The 25,333-nt window shown below is 42.2% G+C and overlaps 1 protein-coding gene and 1 long non-coding RNA gene across 2 annotated transcripts in view; both read left to right on the top strand.

The window, feature by feature from the left end:
* The window catches only part of LOC308399066 (uncharacterized protein), a 262,268-nt gene that overhangs the window by 33,606 nt on the left and 203,329 nt on the right, over nucleotides 1-25,333 (top strand). The window lies entirely within an intron of this gene.
* Nucleotides 23,152-25,330, top strand: LOC308399393. Its single transcript, XR_013972155.1, has 3 exons — nucleotides 23,152-23,308; nucleotides 23,400-23,460; nucleotides 23,571-25,330. It is a non-coding gene; the product is annotated as an uncharacterized lncRNA (long non-coding RNA).

Below are 25,333 nucleotides of genomic sequence, written 5' to 3'. Positions count from 1 at the left end.
AAGGCAGTCGGGGAAAGTTGCCATGGACGGACTTAATTCCTCCCAGCCCCAAACAGCTTTTATACTGTGGACAAAAATACATGAAAGTGTGTGTGTGTACCTGTTTAGATGTCTCTGTGGGGACCAAGAATTGGAATGTTACTATACTTGTGGGGACCAACAGTCATTTATGAGGACAAAAGTGCCTCACGAGTTTGAGACTCACAATGTGGTTCTAGTGTCAGGGTTACAGTTAGGTTATGGTTAGGTTTAGGTTGAGCGTTAACCATCCATTATTGATGGTTACAGTGAGCGGCTAGGATCATGTCAACTAGGTGTCCTCACTAAGATATCAAAACTAGAATGTGTGTGTGTGTGTGTGTTAGTGAAAGGAACTGTAACTGGTCCCAGTAGCAGCAGGATACAAACGCCATAATGACACAGCTGCCTCTCGTCTGCCTTCCTCCCCTGAGTGAAATAAGACATTTGGGACCTTTGAATAGTTTTTTGAAAATATTTTTTTGTTTAAAGAAAGGAAAGAGAAGTTTAATCCTTTAACTATTTAACTGTTAGGTGTCAATCCCTGGGAGGGTTTCCCCCTTTTATTTGGCGTGGAGTCAGAATTATGGCTTCTCCACACTGTGGAAGTAGCTCTTTGACACAGTCGAGCAGTCATTGGTCATAACAGGATCATTTAAGACTCGATGATGAATAAGACTGTTGAAGTGCATGAGAAGGATCTCATATAAAACAGTCTGTGTCTGCTCCTCAATTCAATTTAATTCAGAAGACCCCTATGAGTGCAAGATCAAGGAAACAGTTCACCCTGCCTGGGATAGTGTTACCAGGGCCCTGCCCTGGAGCCAGGCCCGGGGAGGGTGCCAGAAGCTGTACATCTGGTGGCCGGGCACTGGTCCATGGGGCCTGGCTGGGCACAACCCGAAAAAGGGACATGGGCCCATTCTTATGCAGGCCCACCACCTGCAGTGGGCGCCATAGGGGTCGCATGCAATGTGTGCCACGTGGCAGCCAGGATCAGAGGCCATGGTGGACGGATCCCCGGCTACCAAGACCAAGACTAGACTTAGTGTCTCATAGTCATTAAAGAACTCTGACTTGCTTCCTGTTCTAGTTGTTCTCTGGAAAAAAATCTGCAGGTCAAACAGGTGCACATACAAAGAGCACATTATTGATTAAAGCCTGGAAAACAACTGAGGCATTTGTCAGCCCGGCACGCTTGAAATGTCCAAGTGTTGAAAACAGTTTTCCATTCGTCACCTCCCCAATGTCCACCAGATGGAACGTGTTTCTAAGATCAAGCTTAGTGAAGATTATTGCTCTATGTAGTGGCTAAAAGCTCCAGCTGAAGCTGTTCTACAGTGGCTGGATGCAAAGCCCATTCACCATATAGCAGAACGTCTGTGAAGGTTCTCAGTCATCCAGGTCATCATAGTCAAAGGAGCTTGCAAAGAAAAGCGTCTGGACTTCTTTAAGTTGCTTGAAGACGTTTCACCTCTCATCCGAGAAGCTTCTTATGTTGTTGTACTAGAGACAACACACTCGTTTTGCAGGATCCACCTGTGTTATCGCACAGGGAGAATTGATGTGGCCATTCTTCAGTCCTTCTCTACCACTTGTTAGATTATAATATTATTTTATGCCATGTTATACCCCTAATTAAAGATTGTGAATTAATATGTAGTTTTAGTTTGCATTATTCTCCTGAATTAGAAGAAGCTGATAACTATTGCATTAGTTAAACTGATTTGCATTACATTAAACTGCTGACTTGTTGTGAATGAATGATATTGTTTTATGATGCATTATACTGCTGAGTTATAAGAAATCTAATTTGTCTGAGTAGAAGAAAACAGAGTGTGCTGGAGTTTTCTGCCCCATTTCAGCAGGAGCAGATAAACAGGGAGCCAAGGTCGTAGCTTAGGCGCTGTGTGAGAGAAAGCATGTGAATGTTTAGGCTTTGTATGATAAGGTGGAGGCACCAGAGGCTATAAAAGTTTGAGCAATGCTCCACCATTTTGAGATTTTGAGGCTGTCTGCATCAGTGTCCATCTCCCACGTGTGTGATCATTAAATCATCGTTTGACTCAACCCGACCGGACCAGTGTTGTTATTGTGGTTTTTCTCTTGTCTCCATCCCCAATATTTTGAACCTTAACATTTTGGGGGCTCGTCCTGTGGTATTGGGGTGGAATTTAAAAGTTTGGACGGTCCGAGGTTGTCGAACGGACAGGCACGAGCCAGTGGTCTGATTTGAGTGGACAAAAGCCGGCTTATCTAAAGGTAAGGCACTACCTGTTGAATTATTTCCAAAATGTGCCAAATTGGATATGACTAAATTAAAGTCTACTCACTGAAATTACTGGTAGAGTGTCTGTTTTGATTTTGATGAGAATCACCGTGTGTTATGCAGTTAAAGTTGCTTAAGAGTATTTAATGAAGTTGAAGAAATATGAAACTGTTCCCAGAAGTAACAGAGAATGTTGGGTTTGAGTCCCTGGATATTGAGCTGAAGGCTCAGGTAGTTTGGTAGGGAAATTAGGACAGAAACTGTTCCCAGAAGTAACAGAGACTGTTTAATTGGTCGTAAAAAAGTTATCTTTCTTCGGTGAGACCCGTTATGGTAAAATTTCTCAAAATCGGTTAGGTGAAAATTATTATAGGACGGCAGCCCAGAAGTCTGCTAAGAAGCACATAGCCCGGGGGTTACGCCCCCTCCTGGCCGTGGACGCGCGGTCTTGACCTGTCGGCGAACAGGGTTAGTTCAGTTTGGCTTATCTGTGGGGTACAGGGCATCCTGAAATAAGCTAGGAGTTACCGAGTCTCCTCATCGTTTAAAACGGTGTCATGTGCTTGTTTGGACAAAGTTAAATTGAGTTAGGGATTTAGAAGTTAGGTCAGAAACTGTTCCCAGAAGTAACAGATACTGTTTGATTGATTACAAAAAAGTGAGACTTTCTTCGGTGAGACCCGTTATTTTAAATTTGTCGAAATTGTATAGGCGCTCTTTAGAAGTTAGGTCAGAAACTGTTCCCAGAAGTAACAGATACTGTTTGATTGACTACAAAAAAGTTGGACTTTCTTCGGTGAGACCCGTTATTTTAAATTTGTCGAAATTTGTTAGGTGCTGAATCTGTCAGGCCTGTCAGTGATTGTAAATACAAGACGTCTTTTGTAATATAAAATAATAGAGTTTTGCCTGAGCTTTGTGTGAGACTCTGTGTGACGTGCAGCTGCAGCGCTGCGAGCTATTTTTAGACGGTGTGTGAACATGCAAATGAGCGGTGACACGCACAGAGGACTTTTGTTGCTGTTTAGCGTGTTTTTGAGTTTTATAATTTTGATTTGCAAACAATGATACATGCCTGTAATTAAAACGCTGATTTTGCTGATTATGATACTACAAATAAGGTTTTGAATGACTAGGGTGTGAATGAGGTTGGGTTTTAAAGCTGAAACTCAGAGAGGAGTGTGTTGGGAGACTGGCATGTAGTCTGCAGTGCAAAGGTGGGCGTCTTGCCTGCTAGTCTATTTAACAGTGATGAAAATGATATTAAATAAATCTCTCAGTGTGTTGATACAGGTGGCTATGGGGCTGGACCAACTGCCCCCACAAGCACGGCGGCCGAAGCAAAATTATAGTAATGGAAACCAAACTCAGCAAGAATCAGCAGCTGTGGAAAAGACAGCAGCTAGCAGAGAATTAAAGGAGAAATTAAGAGAAGTTTTAACACATAAAATTGCGGCCAACAGACTTGTGGAGGTTGGGAAGGCGCCTGGAGCATCACAACAAAAAGGTGAAATAAAAACACACACAAGCAGAGAAATGTGAGAGAGAGGCACGTGCTAGAGAAATGCCTCGTTTGAGAAAAAACGTTAAATTAGCCCATGTACAAACGCACATACACGCAATGAAGAAACAGCTTACACCCATGAACATGTGAAGATTTTCCAGCAACTTTAAAGCAGTGAAGCTTAACATACACCCGCCGTTACACAATAAAGTTGATCCACTACTAACAAATAAACCCTCTGGGTTGCAGGACAACAACTTAACTTCAAAAAAAAAAAAATCACAACCAGTGATAACACGACAAATTTAGTGGTTAATAAAAGTCAAATTGTGACATGTTTTCTGTTGATTGATTAATACAAGTGATTACTGAATGAAAGAAAATTCCATTTTTGTGCTTTAAACATGATCTTAAGAACTTTAACATGTACCTGTGTTGTCCTGTCAGCTTGGTGGGTTATGAGAGGATTATATGGTGAGAAAAAACAAAAAAAGGGGGAGAGAAGGCTGACACAGGGCCTGGTCCCGTTGTTTTTCCCCTCTCTGAGTAACACAGCCAATACAACATGATTTTCCTGTTCGTTTGTTTTTGTTTTGGTTTTGTTTTGTTTTTTCTCTTTATGCTTGATTACAGGCTGCTTTGTCGGCCCGGAAAAGCCGAGGCTGACCCTGGACTCCTGCTCTCCCCTCTACCATCGTTGCTCTCTCCTTTACCATCTTCGATGTGACTCTGACCAAATGCTAAAGCAGCTGGACCCACAACAACTTGAAACTGTCAACAGTGCTGCAGGAAAACGATCTCAGGCAGCAGAGACGGAGAGAGTTAAATCCAAGGCCCGTTTCACTACACGGGGAGATTTCCGTCAGCGTCTTTTCTTTCTGAGAAGACTGAGAAAGGCCCGGCTCCCACCACCGATTCTGACCACCTTATATAAAGGAATTATTGAGAGCATCCTGAGCAGCTATATCACTGTCTGGTTCGGGAACAGCACCATGCCGGACAGACAAGCTCTACAGAGGGTTGTGCAATCAGCTGAGCGCACCATCCGCTCCGAGCACCCTGACCTGCACTCAATCTACAGCAGGCGGTGCTGGACCAAGACCAGGAAGATCGTGAAAGACCTCAGCCATCCCAACAACAGACTGTTCTCTCTGTTGCTGTGTACGTGACAAATAAACATCTGGATTTGGAAAACGAGGCACTCGCAAAGCCACCAGCATTGTGCCTGATCGGACACACCCCTCTCACACACTCTTCACATTCTTGCCATATGGAAAAAGACAGCTTCAGCTGACAGAGCTGTGACGAGACGCCCATTAAGCCCAGATGAAAAGTGAGGCCGAGCAAAACCATGCTGACCTTAACCACTCTGCATTAAAACTGTGCAGGACAGTGACGGACCAACAATGACCATCGGGCAGCAAAAAGGGCGTGCCAGAGACAGGAGGAGTAACTGAGGTCAGGAGGCACCTCAGAATGGACAAAACACCAGGAGAAAATAAGCTGAAGGCACAGGTGTCGGGGCTCGGCCAGGAGCTGACCTCTGAGAAGAGCCGAACAGCAGAGCCGCAAAAGGCCGTGGAGCAAAGCAAGGAAAACATCAATGGACTTAAATCTGATTTCTACGGAAAAGACTCTGAGGTTTCTGCCCTCAATAAGACCTCGAGGCATCAGAGCAGAAACTGAGCATGGCCCAGGAGGAGCTAGCTGAAAATCGAACCCAAGGCTTGGAGTCCAAGACACCGGACTTGAAATCAGGCCGGAGCATCCTGGAGCTAGATGAGCAGTGTGATTTGTCCGGTCTGCTATGGAGCGAACGTTAGGGGGATGGCTTCCTGTCGCCTCTGCCGTCCTCCGATCGCTCAGCGTCCTGGGCTGCCCAGCTCCGGACTGAACGCTCGGGCCGAGACACCCAAACAACCATGGACTCCATTCCCCTGGAATGGGACCACGACTACGACCTGAGCCGTGGGCTTGAAAGTGCAAGCAGGGATCCCAGAGAGCCTTGAGGCCTGTGTTAAACTAACAGAACAAAGATTGAGGTCTTCCACTGGGGAGGTGGCTGACATCTTCTGGATGTCAGCCACCTCCCCAGCCTGTTTGCAGCCGTTCCAGCCTGTTTGCAGCCGTTCCACCTGCAAACAAACGGACAGCAGTCGCACTTCTGCAAGCAACAAACGGACATCCAGACAATTGAGCTGCGTATCAAAACCCTGAAGGAAGACCGAAGCAAAAGGGTCAAGTTAAGGAGGAGCGAAATAAGGAGAAGATGCTGGACACTGGAGAAAAGGACTGCCTCAATTGGGGCCAGAACCAGTATGGACAGAACTCTGAGCAGCAGCACCAATGGATGCAAACAGACTGAAAAGGAGGAGGGCAGGACCCAGGGCACGCTTCAGGCCGTGGTTTACCCAGAACACTACAACAGGAAAGTGATGAACACAAACACCCACACAAACACACACATCTACATGCACCGACTCAGAGTGAAAAGAAACATACATATGAACATATGCACTCGTTGATTGAGGGAGAAATGACACACACACACACACACAAATTAAAATGTTGATTCAATGAACTGAGAAGTGATCCACACACACACACACACGCTGATGCAATGAAGAATGCTTTACTAACAAATGCTGCACACAAACATCCAAATACGGAGTTGGTTACAACAGCAAGAACTGATTGATTATTTATTGCTTAAATGTATTTCATGCCACGCAGAGGGCATTTGTGTAGATTTAGAGGACATGGTCTGAAGCACTTTGATAATGAAAACAATGTCTGTGCGTGATGTCTGTTTATGGCTCAAAGCCTCCACTGAATTGTTTACTGTGCTTCACACAGTCTAACAAGGAGCAGTGGTACAGAGCGAAAATGATGAATGAATGGTGTGAGTTTTATTTCGAAGAGATTATGAAAAGGTTGTGTTGATTCAACTTAGTTGTTTACGTTTTTGCCAAAGTAAAGAGTTGGTGTGTAACTAGTGTCCACTATTGAGTCAAGTAAATCCAACATGTTTTGTTGGTGCAAAAAGGAGTTTTGGTTGATCTTTGGGTTTTGTTTGACACTAGGTTGATTCTATCAGTGAGGTTTGGATTGTTCTCTTTCTCTAAGAGAGAGAAAGATGGTTTGAACTTTGGACATGTTTGCAATGGGCCCCAGTATCTGTTATTATATGAGTGTTTTATTGTTTACGTTTGTTTTTGCTTTTGTTACAGTGCACTGAGATAAGAACATCTGAGAGGTGTGATCCACCGGTGGTGATATTTTGGTATTTTGTGAGTTCCTGATTTAACAAATCAGCTCTTTAATCCAGGCCTGAGAGATTGAACTTTAAAGCGCTATAAAATATTCTTATTGAAAACAGTCGCAAAGTATTTTTTCTCCATGATTATAATGAGCTTGGGAGAAAATTCACTTATATGGGACACTGATCCTGAAGCCTAAAAGGATTGCAGCGAGTCAATCCAGTCCAAAGAAGGAAAAAAAAAAACAAAAAAAAAACAAGGAGCTGTTTCCTTTAAAATGATGACGTCATCTTGCTGGTGATGGAGCCTCGAATAGGCTGCGCGTGAGACTCCATTATCAGCAACTTTTGGTATGAATGTGTGTGGATGTATGCATATGACTGACGACTAAAAGTCATGGACTGACGACTAAAAGTTTAACGGACTTGATACTGAGACAAAAACGGTACTGACTTTAGGATTATTAAATGTCCACAGACAATTCACCCAGCCTGTAAAAGAAGGGTGGATGTTTTGTTTCGCTTTGTTTTGTCTGCAAGAACAGAAGAATGACAGAGACTAAAGAGCTGTAGCTTCACAGCAGTGTGAACTGCAGACTGAACCCTTTGGTTGCTAATTTTGAGCTACTGATGTTTGCATTAAGGAAATTGTGTTTTAGTAGCTGTGTTTTAATTAAGGTATTACATTATATTGTTGGGAATATTAAATGCTAAAGTGAAGAAAAGGTTTGATCCCACTCATGACTGAGCATGTTATTATTAACCATAGTGGGTCACTATAGAGAGTCAATTAATTTTAGAAAAAAAAAAAAAAACAAACAAAAAACCCTCCACCGAGGTCTATGAATAAGAGGGGAATGATAGACAGCCACACTCAAAATGGAGATATGTAATGATAAACACTGGTCCCCGTCTTTTGGGCGCTCTCTTGAAGTAGTCAACAATTTAAAAGTAAGATAAAATAACAGGGGCATGTGCTGAGGGGTGGTGCTGCACAAGAACAAGAGTAAAATAAAGAAAATATTGTTTTTAGAAGTGCAAATTAAAATGTACCATTACACTCAGAGGATCAATATGAAGCTTGATATTTGTTAATTTTGAATGAAGTACATGACTGGTGACTGTTCTGTCCTGAGCTTTTGTTTTTACAGCACCCGCTTGATCACACCAACAGTTTCTCGCCACCGAAGAGGGGTACTTGCAAAAATAAAGAACGGGGAGGAATATCATCAAAACTGGAAACAGGTAATCCCCAAAGGGGGTGATAATGCCATAACTTTCACTATGGTCAAATTCTCAAAATTTGACCCTCAAAAATCCTTCAAACATTTAGACACAAAGTGGAGATTTAGATACATATAATGTCGTAAACCACATAAGCATGAAGTATTTGATTCAATAACATAGTGTAATAACAAGCAGCAAAAGGTTGATCATGTTAATGGTGTTTATTCAAGGGTGCAGAGGAGATTATTATTATTAAAGACAACAAATGAAATAACGAAAACTAGAAGTGGAAAAAATTTGCGTTAACGGTAATAAAATCAAAAAAAAAAAGAAATACTAACTAAAACTGTACTGAATGTTCACAAAACTAACTAAAATTAACTGGATTTATAGCAAAATGTGTTTGGTTGCATTGATGTGTGTGTGCCCTGCTATAGTGAAATTAAGGTAGTACGTTAGTCGAGTCGTCTGTGTTGCTGCTCCGTTCACGCGCAGAATCAGGTCAGGAAAAGTCGGGAGACAGCGCCAGAATAGAATTGAGGATGATTTTAATATGACTGTTTTGTAGACATAACAAGAGTCTTGTAGTGGAGAGGGACGTAATGTCCTCCTGAGACCCAGAGAATAAGAAAAAACAGGGAGAAAATATTTTCGTTTTTTCTTTTTTCTTTTTTTTCTTTTTTCTTTTAAATGAATCAAGTGTTATTAAAATAACAATCTCATAAGATGAAGATCAGGGACCAACCCAGAAGTCACTGACACTTGACTAGCTGTAAACTATTGGTTTAGGAATAAGTGATGGCACTGAACTGTCTATTTCACAAAAGTCAATTTATTTAGGATATCTGAGGAAGTACTGATTTTATTTGGAGACACAAAGGAACATTTGGCACTTCCCTCATCTCACATCTGTTTCATTGTTGTACCCAATCATTCTACAACTGAAATGCCTTGGACTGCTAACCATTTCAGGCAAGTGGAGTGAACCATATTTTGCTAGACTCTCATCAGATTGGGGCTTCCTTTTATTGATCTTTGGAGAGAAGTCTTCATTACTGGTATTATTCAGGTCTTGTTCACATGTTTGTCCCAGGTTTCTCAGCTAAGAGGAGCTTAAACCCCAGATACTGTGAGTTCTTTTCACACGTTGAGATCACTGATAACTCTCAGCAGCGACGTGATCTCGTAGAAACAATTAGGTGTTATGGATTCAACTATAATTGCGACTCTTATTTTTTACTTTACTGGAAAACATTTCTGCATTTTACCCATATTTTATTTTTAACTCAAAATCAAAATTCCAGATTCTACTACATGTTGGTTTTGCACCAGATAGGACGACAGATTTCAGGTGGCCCTGTGTCTTTCTCTATTACATCTGCCACTGCATCTCGATAATCTTCTCTGTGGCTTTTAGTGGGTCCTGACCCTCTCATATTTTGAAAAATCTATGTTTGAATCTCCCTTAATAATTGTGTTAAGAATTCTCTCCGCCTTTGTCAAAAGTTGGGTATTAGGAAAAAGTGAAATAAATATAAATATAAAGTCCCAATGTGTAGAGCACACATTAATAAATTAGTCATGTTCCCTGTGAAAGTAAATGAGCCTAATTCTTAAAGACCCCTGAAATTATTTACCAGATGTTTATTTTTTGAATAAAGTAAAAATCTGAGTTTAACAAAACATTTTAAATGTAAATATCAAGCTTACCTTTCTCTCTTCCATAAAATGTGCTTGTGGGCACGCCAGCCATTTTGAAAAGGTGGGAAAAACAATTGGCAAGGCCACACCCCCACACATGTGACATAATTTTAAAGGTACTGTTGTCCCCTCTAAGAAACATCAGGACTTAGAGGAGTGGCAAGTAGAGTATGAGAGCTACAAGCAAAAAACTAAATGTGTACTACAGTGCGAAAAAATGAATTACTGGGTCATCAGGGGGTCTTGAGGGACATTTATAAAACAAAAAAAATCCCACAAACCTTAAAAGTGCACTTGAAAAGCTCACACAAGAGGGTTAACCTAGCTTACCTAGAAGACCTCATCAGGGGGAGCACACTCCCCCTCTTTTTAGAGCTCACCCACTTAGCTGTTTTCTTGGGATGCGAGTTAACCCCAGATAAGGCAGCGTGATGCATCCCGAGATAACAGGACTGGGACATCTAAATAAAGGTGTGAAACAATCGCCTTCAAAAGGTTATCAATTGACTTCAACCAAAATTAGGAACACTCGGTGCGGCAAGAGTTAATAGTTATTAGTCTCAACACCCAAGGATAATTAGAAGAGCATGGCTGATATGATGGAACTGAGAGTTTGTTACACTTAACTTTTGCAAAACACAAATAGAACTAAATTGAAACTAAGGATTTTCAGAAAATAAAAACTAGACTAAACTAGCAAAGAATTGGTAAAAACTAATTACAACTGGCAAAAAATTGAAAATCTGGAGTCGAAACTAAATAAAAGATAAAACCTAATGAAAATGGCGAAACGTTTAAAACTCTGGTGCAGAGATTGGCAAATCTGACCAGGAAAAGTATGAGATGGATTGTCAGGACAGTCAGCGTTAAAGCCACTTTTGACAGTCCATACTAGGATGGCATTGGACATCTTGGGGGTGGGAAGGGGTTGGTGTGACCAAGGTGTGGTTTGGCTTGTTGTATGTATATTTGAGATCATATGGCTCTGGATGGACCAGTTACCAGGGCATGGAAGGAGGACAGACTCATTAAAGGAGGAGAAGGCATTTCCTGGGATTGGAGATCCTCTGGGTGAGTGGTTGATTAAAAGCATGCATAAAATAGAAGTTATCTGTTGTTATTGATTGGTAATAGATTGATAATTGGCCACATTTACAGCTGTATTGACTTGTTGTGGACGTAGTCGACTTCAGGTTTAAACACTCTAATCAACAGGTTGAAAATAGTGACATTAAAGGAAGAGTATGCAGCACCACCCTGTCAGACGCCAGTGATGGTGGAGCTCACTGATGAATCAGGTGAGCTGGATTCATGGCTGATTCAAAACTAAGATCCCCCTGCTGTGGTCAGTAAGGGGAGAAAAGGGGGAAATAAAATCAAAAATAAAAGAGGCATCTATAAACATTTAGGTGTCGAGTGAAACGGGACAAAAGGGGGTGTTATACTGTTATTTTCAATGTCAGCATTATTATTGTATGAGAATCATGCAACAAGCATTGCATCGATGATCATTTATTGAAGCTTTTGACCTTATACTAACATCTGTGTTCCTGTGATTGTTATAACCTCTGATGAATCTTCTATTTACAGGTGTTAGGATAATGATATAATTTTTCATTGCAGGTGTAACCATGATCATTTTTATACATATTGCAACTTGTTGCTCATTGTAGAGTTGTGCTCAAGTTAATAAGGGTTAAAAGCTACAGTCAGCGTGAATGTCTGACTGATCTATTGAGGGAAAAGGCTTCGAGCATGGAGGGCCGCACGCGCTTACAAAACACTGATATCATGTTATTCTTTGTGATCTTTTCTTCAATTATGTCTTTAAGGTTAGTTTAAATAGTGGCAGTTAATTAAACGAGATTTATTAAAATATTAAATACCTGAGTCAGAACGTTACACGCGGATCACCTTAAGAGTCTGGGAAACTTTGTAGCTGCCTAACTTTTTTTTGAATGTTCTAGCTCTGTTGATTTGACACATTGGAATGTGTCAAAAAAGGGGGGGAAGGTTGAGCTTTAACATCAAACAAGGATTATTTGAACATTTTATAACTTCATTTGTGTCTTTAATAATTTAGGAATGGTAAAGCTTAAGCTAATAGCGGTCCGAGAAGACGGACCTTTTAGAGAATCAGTGAAAAAGCATAAACTATCACTTTCATGTTTAATCATTACTCATTGAAATGAACTGAATAGCGTTTAAAAGATTTGTTAATTTTTTGTCTTTTGTTAAAAAGAGGGGTTTCAATAATTTTCAGACACACCTTGCAAATGTGCTTATAACGAGTTGGCACTCGGCCTTTTGAAGGTCAGAAGCTTCGTTCGGCGTGACTGTCCGGACTGATAAAGTGTAGGAAACGCCTTGAGTGCGGAGGGCTAAATGCAAACATGCTCACACACACATAAGATATGATTAGTATAAGTCCCTGGGACATTCTGAATGTTTTAGACCAATTCTGAATCACTAGAAGGTCAGTAGATAATAACATTAGATTATTAGGGTTAGGAAGAGAGGTGTTTTGGTTTTCTGTTTCTTACAGAGAAAGGAACAGACACCAGACGAGGTCACAGAGATGCGAGGATCCTCCGTAGCAGAGTCAGACACAGTGACTGCCGAGACATCAACTGGGTCCAAGGGTCATGGCGTTTGGGCTCCGGTCACCACAAAAGAATGGATCCCATAAACACAGCAATAACCATGAAGGGGTTGGCGGAAATCCGGGAACACCAGACCAACGAAGTTCGAGAGGCTTTTGGGCAAAAAGGGGGACACCTTCCTGTTCCTTTTTCTGGAGAATACACAGATCGTTGTTTGAAATCGGAGCAGAATAATCCCCTGATCTGTGTTACGACTGAAGGGTTGTCTAACCCCTAAGGTTGAAGAATTAAGAGCAGAGGATCACCCAACTGGACGACACTGGTAGCTGCAGCAATAAAATAAAGGTTAAGAGCTCTTCGGACAGAGGTTCTAGTCTACGTCTGAATGGTATAAGGGAACACCAAATAAAGCTGTGGGAGAACAGGGGAGTGTCATCTGGACCTGCTATCCTTGTAGTAATAGTTTGTCTTGCACCTGACTTGCGCAAACACAGAGGTCACCTTACATATGGTTTGCCCCTCAGGGGGACAAAGGACCTCAGGAGTGAGAAGAGATGAACCCGGCCACACTGGGCTACAGGGTGTTTGTGAGGTCATTATTCTAATGACCTCATCAGGGGGAATTGTAAAATTATGATATTATTTTATGCCATGTTATACCCCTAATTAAAGATTGTGAATTATTATGTAGTTTTAGTTTGCATTATTCTCCTGAATTAGAAGAAGCTGATAACTATTGCATTAGTTAAACTGATTTGCATTACATTAAATTGCTGACTTGTTGTGAATGAATGATATTGTTTTATGATGCATTATATTGCTGAGTTATAAGAAATACTGTTCGCAGAAGGTTATTGTCTAATTTGTCTGAGTAGAAGAAAACAGAGTGTGCTGGAGTTTTCTGCCCCATTTCAGCAGGAGCAGATAAACAGGGAGCCAAGGTCGTAGCTCAGGCGCTGTGTGAGAGAGAGCATGTGAATGTTTAGGCTTTTTATGATAAGGTGGAGGCACCAGAGGCTATAAAAGTTTGAGCAATGCTCCACCATTTTGAGATTTTGAGGCTGTCTGCATCAGTGTCCATCTCCCACGTGTGTGATCATTAAATCATCGTTTGACTCAACCCGGCCGGACCAGTGTTGTTATTGTGGTTTTTCTCTTGTCTCCATTCCCAATATTTTGAACCTTAACATCCTCCATAACACTTTTCATGAAACAGCAGAAATGAGCTTGTGTTTCTCAGCAGTGCGCACACAGAGAACCGATCCTCTCTGCTCAGTCTGAACAAATCAAAGTGAAACGTCAGTGAAAACACAGCTGCTGATCAAACTGTGTCAGATTAATGCCTCAATGTTTCACTGTGAGGTTAAAAAATACATAAAAATGATTTAAAGAAGTAGGAGGCAGATTTTCACAATAAGAGCACTTTGTTTTTAATTCAGTTAATGTCAAACTGTCATCAACACCTCTGTGTTGTCTCTGAGCAGATTCAGGCATTACTCAAATAATAAAGGCTTTTTTTCACTATTATACTTTTCATTAGTCTCCAGGTTGATGATTATAAACAGAATTATTAAAGTTTTTATCATTTCAGGCTGAAAATCAACATGAATTTGGTTTTAATCAAAGAAGCTCCTTTAATGTGTGTCATTAAAATCCTCACACAGGCTTAAAAAGGCGACATTAACATTAAAATAAATGAAAGAAGCTTCAGCTGAGAGCTTCATGCAGTCATCATCAGCAGCTCATAGCAGTCACAGCTCTTTATTACGCAGCTTTGCAGGAATTAAAGTGGCTGAAGTGTCAGAGTTTGTGTGAGAAGCTGCTTCATGGACAGCTGTACACATGTCTTTATTATTTCTTCATAAATCAAACACACAGGTTTGTCTGCAGATGATTTAAAGTGTGTCGTTGTGCAGTTAAAGCTGTTTGTGTGACGCCCTGACCTCCTGTGAATGAAACAGCCAATCAGATCCATCAGAGAGAGAGCAGGAAGTGTTGTGTGTTTGTGACAGAACAAGGAAACAGTGATGATGATGAACATAAAGATCCTCTGATGTTTCCTGTTACAGTAACGCTTGTTCATCTGTTGCTCTCCTACACTTTCCTATAAATAAAGGAGAAAAAGTCCGTTTAGTTTCATTTCCTACAGCTCAGAGTTACACTTCACATTCCTGCTGTCACATCAAAAAGCTTCACTTTGGTCCAACATCTACATGTTAACATGAAACACAGACAGACTCAGAACATCTGGAACATCTGCAATTTGACCCAAACTGTTATAGCCAGGATATTTTATTTTATTTATTTATATTCTGCCTGTTAGCTTAGCACAACAACAACAACAACAAAAAGGCGCTCTCTCACCCAGGAAACACGCAGAGAGAGAGAGAGCGTCACCCTCTAACCATGGCAACCGTAATGCTGCCACCTAGAACATAAGAACATCACAGCTGTCAAACAAAACCCAAATTGTCCTGACCGCCACAATATGAAACAGGGAAGTACCGCCGTGTAATCCATTTACTTCAACAAAGTAACTGTATTCTAAATGCCACCTTTTTAAACGGTAACTGTAACGGAATACAGTTACTCATATTTTGTATTTTAAATACGTAACGGCGGTGCATGTATTCCATTACTCCCCAACACTGTATATATATATATATATATATATATATGCCTCTCCCCACCGCAGGGAAAAGGGTAACACCACCTGGGTCTGGGTGCAGTTCCCCCCTCCAGGGGCAAGGGTACCTAGACCCGGTTTGTAGAGTACGCTTGGGGAGTGTGATCGTGTGTACAGCGTCTCTTTATGTCTGTCTCCACGTCGGTTGAGTGTGGAGTAAGTGCATATGAGAGCATGAGGGGGGGAATGGATGTTTGTGTCTGTGTGTGCCTGTATGTCTGTGTCTATATGTCAGGTTGGGTATCAGACGCCCCACCACCACTTCCCCTGCCAGTGGCGGACTCCCTCAGGTGTCGGTGTGTTGGTGGTTCTTTGTGTCTGGGGATGGGCGTCCAGGTACACACCGGCTCACTCCTTGGCGGCCGCTTATCGGGGCCTGGAGCCTGGGGCTCGCTCGGGCCACTTCGGAGGTGGGGTGCCCCCGGCCTCTCGGCCTGGGGCTCGGTCACTCAGGCACAGCTGGCTGCCGGCGGAGCTCACGGGCGCGTCACTGCAACCCCCCCTGGCTTCTGCTCCGTGGCTGCTGAATGAGCCCTCATCTGGGACTCTCCTCAGCTCTTTCTGGGACAGTGGCGCGGCTGCCCCTCTGTGGGTCTTCCTTGGTCTCTTGTGTTCTGGGGGCCTCTGGATGTCTGGAGTTTTGATCTCCTCCATACCTGCTTCATGCCCTGGAGGACGGGGCTGTGGCCCCCCCACACCCTCTAGCAGATCATTACATGAAGGAACCTTTTAAAAACAAGCGCGTCCATGCTCACAGGTGTACACACGGGTGATCACACCCACAAACTACACCCTTTTTGGCTCCTACCTCAAAGCACACTGTGTTCTGTTGATCTTATGTGCTGCACAATAATGTTTAATATTTAGTATTTACTGTCATATTCCCATATATCATTGTGATGTTGTTTATTATGTTGCTCTCTTTTTTTGCTTGTTTTCTCTTTTTTCTTTCTCAACAGGTGATCGATAGATGCATTTTGATCGATGGATGTATATTTTGTCTGTTTGTTATGTTGGTTTTTTGTTTTTTGCCCTTTATCACTGTCCCTCTTCCCCGCTGTTTTTCTTTCCCTCTTTCTTTCCCCAGTCAAGTCTGTCCCGTATTTAACAAGTGAAAATAAAATAAACAATAAAAGGTGAATCAAATGGACCATTTGGTGAAGTAAATCCGTTGGGCATCTTTCTTCGTCTTTAGACAATAATTAAAATAATAATAATAAAAAGAGCCAAACGGGACAGGCAAAAAAAAAAACTACATAATCATTTTCCTCCAATGACGACTTTTCACTTGCAGAAATGGTCCTGTGTGATTTCCAGGCTGTGATATAAAAACTAGTTCCTAATGGCAGCGACTCACTCAGTAAACATGTGTTTCCTTCACCAACCTCACACACAGATCCAATAAGATCAGGAAGTGGGCAGTATAGTACAATATGTGTTATTCTGTGCTGCACTGCCCAAACTAAAGATCTGCTGAAGTGTTGGAAATGATCCAGATGTTTATTTTGGACGATACAGCAGAAGATCAGACATGAAAGTGGAGATAACACAGAAGACCTGCAGCAAAGGTCAGAGGTCAGACTGGGCCCCTGGATTCAACAATGAGCCAATGATCATCAAGCAGTGACTAAAGCAGAGCCCTGACCTTCTGACATTCATCACACAGTCAGAACAAATGTCTGCTGATGACTTCATCTCATGAAACGACTGATAGATGTCAGTTCATTGATCAGCTGAGCTGCTGATCTTCATCGTCACAGAAACATTCAGCTTGTTTCAATCAGTAAATAACTCCCACTACTCCCAGTTTGAACTGTTCCCACTCAAAATGCTGTGAGAACAATGATCATTGTAGAACTTCACAAACATCACGTGTTGTTTTCCACATGTAAGATCAGCAAACACACAGAAACTTCCTGTTGCCACACACGGCCTCTAAAATCTCTTCCACGCTTTCTGTCTGAAGTCCACTCTCTGTGTCGGATCCACAGGAAACAACAAGATCTTCTTAACATGGTTTTCAATGTGTCTTGTTGAGAATTCAGTTTTACCCCGGTTCTTCTTATTCCTCGAGCATCCAGAGATGGCACCGGACTCAGTAGTCATTTTCACAAAATCTTTATTCATCTACATTCATCTTCATTTAAGCATGCACTTCTAGAAGGGAAGATGAGGCCGGTGTCCCTCTACAAAAATCTTCACTCCTTTGTTGGTTACAGTCAGCTTTATAGAAGTGACCCCATCATAAAACCCCCTCTACGGTGTGCTGCAAACTCTCTCTGTTTGTATGTGCACGAGCACGTGAATGCCTACATGTGCACGTTCCCACGTGTCTATGTGAGTGCTCGTGAGTGAGTGTGTGCGCATACCTGTGTGTATGTGTGAGTGCACATGAGTGAGTGTGCGTGTGGATGTGTGTGTGTGTAACAGTTAAAACACTGTGGGGGTAGATGACTCCCTAGAGGTCATAAACCCCTACCTTGCATCCTCTGGGGAATTTCCACTCAGTGGGGTGAAGCCTTCTAAAATCTACTCCTAACTTCACAAGAGAGTGAGGCCTTTATTACTTTACAAACAGTGTCCCTACAATAATTCTACATTCTATGATAACATATTTGTAAACTCTAAAATAAGCTAAACATTCCTACAAGTCCCCCTTTTTTATCTGCTCCATGGCAGATAAAACTAAACTAAATCTTTCACCATAATGTTTTCATACTGTGACTCCCCATTTCCCAAAAGTGGCATCATGGTGTCGGCCTTTGTATCAGACTCTCCCACAGCACGATTGATGAGTCTTACGAACAAGGCTCTGATACAAGGCACACAACAACACCCACATGTCACTAATACTGCAATGAAAACAGACAAAGAAACCATAATTGACATACGTAATAAAATCTTTCCATTGCCCAAAGACAGAGGTCGTCCACGCTTCCAACAGGTCATCTAATCCCGAATGCTCATACACTGCGGTGGACATCTTTAGGCCTTCCAGAACTCGGGTCACAGAGCCGTCGGGAACTGTGTTATTTGGAATGAAAGTACAATACATATCCCCAAACGCCCCCTTTTTATCCCAACAACATATCTAACGCCATCCGATTTAGTACTGCCATTAAAGACGTTGGACTCAACTGTTCAGTAAGCCCTTGCATTTAATGACAGAACAAAGATCAAATGCATACGAGATTGTGGACCCTTTAACGTAGTCCAACTCTACACCGCCATAATAATCCAAACACTCATCTGATTTACCTGTTTCACTACGTTTGGTTCGCTCCACCGTGGCCTGTGATGGTGGAGTTGCTGGAATGGATTCAGGTCTGTCTCTGGGCAATTCACTTGCAAGAAAAATCACAGTTACAATCACAACAGTTATCACTCCTAACACTACCATTGCTCTCCACTTTCCCCATAACCCCATTTTAGTTATTTCTCTCATCGCTTTTGTCCAATGTAATCTCACTTGTTCTTTTGTTTTGTTTTGTCTTTTTGTTTTTTATTTACTTTTGTTTTCGTCGTTATTGTTATTATTATTTTTAAACCTTTATCTTCTGAGTCGGGTGATTCTCTCTTACTCTTCTTTCTTCAACTTCCGGGGTAGACTACCCTTCAGTCGTTGCATGGATCAGGGATTTATTCTGTCCCTGGGCTGGGATCCATGTAGGGGGGTCTCAGCCGAGTTCCCCCTCTTTTCCTTTGCAGAGAGCCTTTCCGACCTCTTAGGCTCTTCCGCTACAGCACACTAGCTCCAGTGGTACCAGGTTTCCCCTTTCCCTTTCAGTCGGACCGCGTGTGAGGTCCTGGTCTCCACCTCGAATGGACCCCCCGTCCACCTGGGCTCGTTCCACTTTCGTTTGTAGACCTTCAGCCACACCCACTTTGCCTCTGGCACCTCACGACATCTACAAATTGAAAAAATAACACTCCTCTCGCCACACGGCTTTCGCCATGTGTCAACTCCCCAATGAGACATGCATAAGAATGTTGCACAGTCTCCCTAAAACAATCTAAATCAAACTTCACATTTGCAACCAACTATAGATCATGAAAGTGATAAAGTACTCAGCATAACAGACAAGTATCATGTGCAGGTTTTCTCCAATCATTAAATCACTATTATTACCATAATTTGTCCCAAATCATGAATCATCCCAATTTATTCCACAATTTAATCTGTGACTTCCCTTAAACAATGTCACTCCACCCATTTCATCACTATGAGCTCAATAGCCCATCTTCAAATATTCCATAAAAGCTGCATCCCTTATTTGTTTTTCTCATGTCACTTGTCCACTTCTGCTGAATGCTACATGCACTCTTAAAGAAAACAAAACCTGTAATAAAGAAACAAACATCCACCAATTGTTCTGCTAAAAACCACATCATCAAATCACATAAAAAACTGCAATGCTGTAGAAAAAATGCAAATGTTAGCGCTGCGCAGGTGTGTACACACTTTCTCACAGTAACTTCTGTGAGTACCACAAGCCCATGAATAACACACCTCTGATAGATTCACAAACATAAAAATGGCATTTAAAAGGTTAAACCATCACGCAACCTCAGATGTTGCTATCATTTTTCTGCTCCTGTAACAGAGACACACACAGAGATACATCCACACCTTTGTCAGGTGGGGGTTGACTTCACGCAATGGTGTTAAGTCAGTCAGTCTTGTCAGCTTTTACCAGTCAGTCAGTTTGTTTTATTTCCATTCATTCATTCATTCATTCATTCATCCATTCTTACTTTCTTTGCTGATAGTGGAACCTGTCGTCGCATTTAGTTTCCACTCTCAGCAAAATGACGTCATTTCAAAAAGTAAAGAAGAACTTTAGATCAGATTACATCGCTGAATCCTTTTTGGACAGGGACTTGTCCCAATAAGTGGCTTTCTCCAGAGCCCATTTTAATGTGGAGAAACCCACCCGCAACGGTTTTCTTCCCGACGTGCAGATCTGCTTAAAGAAAAGAAATTCACAAACAAAAATCAGTGCACTGTTCAAAAAATAAAAATAAAATGAAAAATGACAAATAAACTGAAAAACAAAAGAAAAAATACAAAAGCCCGGTCTTAGGACTTGTCACAAAATGTTCTTTCTCTTATAGGTGAGAAAACACCCGTACTTCAAAAACAAAAACAAAACAAAACAAAAATCTGCCAGTTTCACTCATTTAAACTCTGGCTGCAAGATTCTGATCACCCTGCTCTCATGTTCCCCAAAATAATACTAATTCAGTCGTCTATGTATCAGTTCTCAACCCACTCAATAAACCAGACAGGATGATGGTAACCGTATTGCCTACTTAAAATTGTGTGTGTGTGTGTGTGTGTGTGTGTGTGTGTGTGTGTGTGTGTGTGTGTGTGTGTGTGTGTGTGCCCTCACAGAAGGAAGGTCACAAACCAATGATTCTAAAGACAGAACAGAAAGATACAGTTGGAAGATGAATGATTGCGTTTTTATGATGCGTAGTAAAACGACCCCTTCTTCTGCTTCTCTTTGTTGGTGTTGTTGTTGTTCGTGTGCGCGCACGTGTGTGTGTGTGTGTGTGTGTGTGTGTGCCCTCACAGAAGGAAGGTCACAAACCAATGATTCTAAAGACAGAACAGAAAGATACAGTTGGAAGATGAATGATTGCGTTTTTATGATGCGTAGTAAAACGACCCCCTCTTCTTCTTCTCTTTGTTAGTGTTGTTGTTGTTCGTGTGCGCGCGTGTGTGTGTGTGTGTGTGTGTGTGTGTGTGTGTGTGTGTGTGTGTGTGTGTGTGTGTGTGTGTGTGCCCTCACAGAAGGAAGGTCACAAACCAATGATTCTAAAGACAGAACAGAAAGATACAGTTGGAAGATGAATGATTGCGTTTTTATGATGCGTAGTAAAACGACCCCCTCTTCTTCTTCTCTTTGTTAGTGTTGTTGTTGTTCGTGTGCGCGCGCGTGTGTGTGTGTGTGTGTGTGTGTGTGTGTGTGCCTTAGAAGTCAAATAATACATTAGCCATACTTAAAAAAACATCTGAATTTCATTTAGAACTGAGATTCTAAGTTGTAAGCAGAAATCTTATGCACAGCCAGAAACATGTTTCCCCACTTTCACAATGCTGAGGTGTCAAATCCACAACCCCCAACAAATGGTTTGTTACACGCGGGTGTGAAGGGCAAGCTTTACTTACACAGCCTCACACACAGTAGATTTTTAAAGTTTTTGGGTACAGGGGTTTAGCCACAGATGCAACATCCACTTTTGATAAAGATCCCTCCACCTGTTTATTTCTTAAGAAATTAAGCATCTTTATTAAGCTCTTATTTATAAATGTCTACACAATAATAGACACTGTGTGCTCTGTGACATTATAGTCTTCTACTGCTGCTTCCATCGGTTTGCATTTTAAACTCCCGGCCTTTCAGTTTGTTATGAACGACTTTATATGTTGATGATGAACATCAAGTTCACCAGGGAAGACACAAAGGACAACTGTTTGCCTTTCCTGGACTGCGCTGTGCACATTGAAGAGAACGGCAACCTCAACATCGAAATTTACCGGAAGCCCACACACACGGACCAGTACCTCCTCTTTGACTCCCATCACCCTCTGGAACACAAACTTGGAGTAATCAGGACCCTACACCACCGAGCAGAACATGTTCCCTCTAAGCCTGAAGGAAAAAAGAAGGAACACACACATGTAAAGGAAGCACTCAAAACGTGCGGCTATCCTAAATTGGCATTCTTAAAGTCAGCAAAGAGGCAAAGAAAAGAAGACCAGACACCAGCGAAGGAGGATAAGAAGGACAGACACAACAACATTGTCATCCCCTATGTAGCCGGTGTATCAGAAAAACTCAGGAGAGTTTTCTCCAAGCATGACATCCCGGTGCATTTCAGACCCAACAACACGCTCAGACACAAACTGGTTCACCCGAAAGACAAAACGCCAAAACACAAACTTAACAACGTGGTGTATGCTGTACAGTGAAGCGAGGAATGCTCAGACCTCTACATTGGAGAGACCAAACAGCCACTTCACAAGCGCATGGCACAACACAGAAGAGCCACCTCCACAGGACAAGACTCAGCAGTCCATCTGCATCTTAAGGATAAAGGACACTCTTTGAGGATGCCAATGTTCACATTTTGGACAGAGAGGACAGATGGTTTGAAAGAGGAGTGAAAGAAGCCATCTATGTCCACTGTGAGCGACCATCATTGAACAGAGGCGGGGTTTACGACACCAACTCTCTGCCATCTATAATCCAGTTTTGAGATCCCTCCCAGACGCCTTAACGCCCACTCACATCCTGGGCCATCTGACCTCAGGAATTCGCATGATAAGGTGGGGCCAGGTTTCACAATGAACTCACCCGAAACTCTGGCTGATTGGGACCCACGCCCAGTTTCACACCTTGGCTCAGGCGATTAGAGGATCATCAGGGGGTCCTTTTGTCCCTCTGTGGGGGGTCACTCCCACTAGGTTTATATCTGGGACTCTCCACCATTTGACCTTAGAACTGAAGAAGCTTCTCGGATGAGAGGTGAAACGTCTTCAAGCAACTTAAAGAAGTCCAGACACTTTTCTTTGCAAGCTCCTTTGACTACGATGACCTGGATGACTGAGAACCTTCACAGATATATGAATATAAAACAGTGTGAACAACAAAACATCAGCTTTGGAAACTTTGATGTAAAATTCTGCAATTGTTTTCTCAGATATAGCATAAATCAAACTAACATACATCAGTGTATTATTAATGTGCACACACACACACACACACACACACACACACACACACACACACACACACACACACACACACACACACACACACACACACACACACACACGTGTTACAATAAACAGCTCTTATGCTTCTGTATGATTCTCAGTGCTTTCCATTTGCGTGTCCACAGGTTGCTGTAAGTGGTGCTTGACTGCAGTTTGCTCTAATTTCAAGTGGTTTGCTGTCACAAAGCCAACAGGAAGTCCGGCCATGGTTGAGCCAACTGAAGATGGGTTGAAGGTGGCGTCCTCGTTTCCTCTGTGAGTGCGAGAGGACAGACAAAGCAAACACCGTTTGGACAGCATTAAAATATTTACACTGATGATTAATGTTGTGTCTTTGCACCTGTAGCGATACATGTTGGAAAATGGAGACTTTAGCCACCAAGACTGACGTGCCTGGAAACTTCCCTGTGAGTACGCCCACAAAGACAGGAAACAGTTTAGCCACCGCGGTTAATCCTCCATCATCATCATCCAGTATTTTTCACATCTTTTCTTCTGCTGTTTCCCTTGTTGTCAGTCACGGGTTTGTGACTGAAATGCGTGTGGTCGACGGGAAGCCTGACGAGTACGGCCTGAATCATTCCATCAACACCGGACGGAGTGAAACCTTTGTTGAAAACAGATTATATGGTAACGTTGCATTTAGCTTCAGTAAACTGTGAAGTTACAGCAGCAGATTTACATCACGTGGCTTCACAGGAAGTAGTCTGGACCTCAGCGCTGAGGTTCAAGCAGCTCTGCTTGCAGACGGCATCCTTCCTGAAAATGTTCTTCATCTTCCTAAAACCAGAACTTTTACATTGGTGCTGAAGTTCTATATAAAAACAGCCTGAAATACAAAGTGATGTTGTGCACTGATTACCTCACACTCTCCATGTTTCCTTCTACAGAGGAGTGTCCGCTTGAGTGTTTTGTCTGATCTGTTGTTGATCGTCTCATTGACACTGCATGCAGATCTGACACCAGGGCCCTGTTTCAGGAAGCCGGTTTAGAAAACTCAGTGTGAAAAACGATACTCAGGGTTGAGTAACCCCGAACTGTCCAACTCGGAATATTCGGTTTCAGAAAGGCTGATAACAATTAGTTCAGTCAACGCGGAGTTGCTTTAACCCCAAGTTAAGCGCGTGGACGAGGATACATAAAGCCCTGATAAGCGGAGCACAGATTAAGCGAGTCACCATGGAGACGGAGGGAAAGAAGGCGCGGTCAATGTATTTTACAGCGCTTGAGGCCGAAATTCTGATGGCAGCATATGCCGATAACATGCAAATTCCGCGGAAAAAAGTAACACAGCCACAGCTGCAAAAGAAAGTGAGCATGCATGGCAAAACATAGCCGACAGAGTCAATGCGTGAGTGTTAATTTAAACATTGATCGAGGGATTTCCACCCATTTAACACGTTATTTTATCATATGTTATTTTATTTGTTATTTTATACATTTTATTTTGTGATGTGATGTGAGCGCAGGTGCAACCCAACAGGCCCCAAAGGTTCCTGGCAGCAAGTAAAAATGAAATATAAAAATATAGTCCAAACAGGTAAGGTGTAATTGTATTATGAGCCATAGTGCTTGGTCTGTTTGTCCCATGTAAATCAATTGCAGTTAGAGGCTACATTAATTTTCTTTCTGTAAGCACTTATTGAAATTATCTGAGCACATTACAAGTACATATTTGCTTACTCTGTATGCTCAAATGTGACCCGTTATAGCCAACAGAAAAAAAGCGGAGGCCCGAAAAACAGGTGGGGGTCCTCCACCACCACCACTCACAGAGGCTGAGCAGTTGGCCCTCAGCCAAAACAGTGGGCGCCCTGTGGCCGAAGGCATCTCTGCGGGGACATCCTCTGAGTCAATAACCCCGCAAGACACAAGTGCCTACATAAGGGGTAAATTCAAAATAATACATGATGTGCATACATCCTTTCTTCACAGTCACCTTTGCAGTGCGACACATTCATTTGATAAACTCTTTACCATAATGAATTATTTTGTAGTGAAGTTATTTTCCGACTGATTTTGCCTTCCCTCAGTCTTGGTTGTCTTTGAGAGCATAATGACAATGAAGTGTAAGGTGCTTGGTATGTTTGTTAATTGCCATTTGGTCCCTTGTAAGTTATAAGTGACCTGTATAAACCTCATATTCTATCAGTTGATGGTGGTGGTGTACTGCATCTGGTGCAGCCTCCTGTTGAGCCAGACCAACATGCAGTTGTGAGTAATACTCCACAGATTATATGAGTTTACAGTAGAACAGCAATGTTGTTTATTTCTTTACTA

Source organism: Rhamphochromis sp. 'chilingali', assembly GCF_963969265.1.
Source record: "Rhamphochromis sp. 'chilingali' genome assembly, chromosome: 1".
NCBI lineage: Eukaryota > Metazoa > Chordata > Actinopteri > Cichliformes > Cichlidae > Rhamphochromis > Rhamphochromis sp. 'chilingali'.
Note: the sequence above shows the minus strand (reverse complement) of the source record. Positions and strands in the feature narration are given on the sequence as shown.